At 31.5% G+C, this 514-nt stretch overlaps 1 protein-coding gene across 4 annotated transcripts in view; it reads left to right on the forward strand.

The window, feature by feature from the left end:
* Positions 1 to 399: 399 nt before the first annotated feature.
* The window catches only part of LOC108745638 (alpha-tocopherol transfer protein-like), a 2,221-nt gene continuing 2,106 nt past the window's right edge, over positions 400 to 514 (forward strand). The window contains exon 1 of one of the 4 annotated variants that reach the window (XM_018481921.1): positions 400 to 478. The gene's annotated coding sequence lies outside the window, so the exon portion shown is untranslated. Of the gene's footprint in view, positions 483 to 514 lie in introns of all 4 variants that reach the window. The other 3 variants (XM_018481925.1, XM_018481922.1, XM_018481923.1) reach the window with 3 other exon arrangements.

The following is a 514-nucleotide window of genomic DNA, read 5'->3' on the forward strand; positions in this document are numbered from 1 at the left end:
ATATTTACGCTCCAGTTGTTTGTGCCATAAAAGTACGGTACAGTAACTTTGAAGCGCATACATCTGTTTTACAATATCTGAAGTCTAAAGTCTAAAGCCTGTATTACACAACGCATTGGAGATTGTGGAATTGAAAACTACAATTCAAACAATTCGAACGAAACGGATTAAAAATAGAATTATCGAACTCTTATCTCTCGTTCGAATTCTTATCTCTAATTCGCAATCCTCAGTTTCCAATAGTATAACATGGATTTAATACTCATATAGAAGTTACACTCTAGCAGATATCAATTAACAACAACAACGTAATCGTTAATATTCCCCCACCCTACAGTTTAACTATAATAGTTGCATTCAGTAAAAACAAATGATCAGTAAGTGCTCAGTTCTTTTGGATCTAAGACGTATAGGAACTAATGGTATTAAAGATAACAGTTTTTTCTGCTGGACGAACTCAATACAATATGTCATATATGTATGTATGTATGTATGTATATATATATATATATAT

The sequence above is a fragment of the Trachymyrmex septentrionalis genome, unplaced genomic scaffold (genome assembly GCF_001594115.1).
Source record: "Trachymyrmex septentrionalis isolate Tsep2-gDNA-1 unplaced genomic scaffold, Tsep1.0 scaffold14, whole genome shotgun sequence".
Lineage (NCBI taxonomy): Eukaryota > Metazoa > Arthropoda > Insecta > Hymenoptera > Formicidae > Trachymyrmex > Trachymyrmex septentrionalis.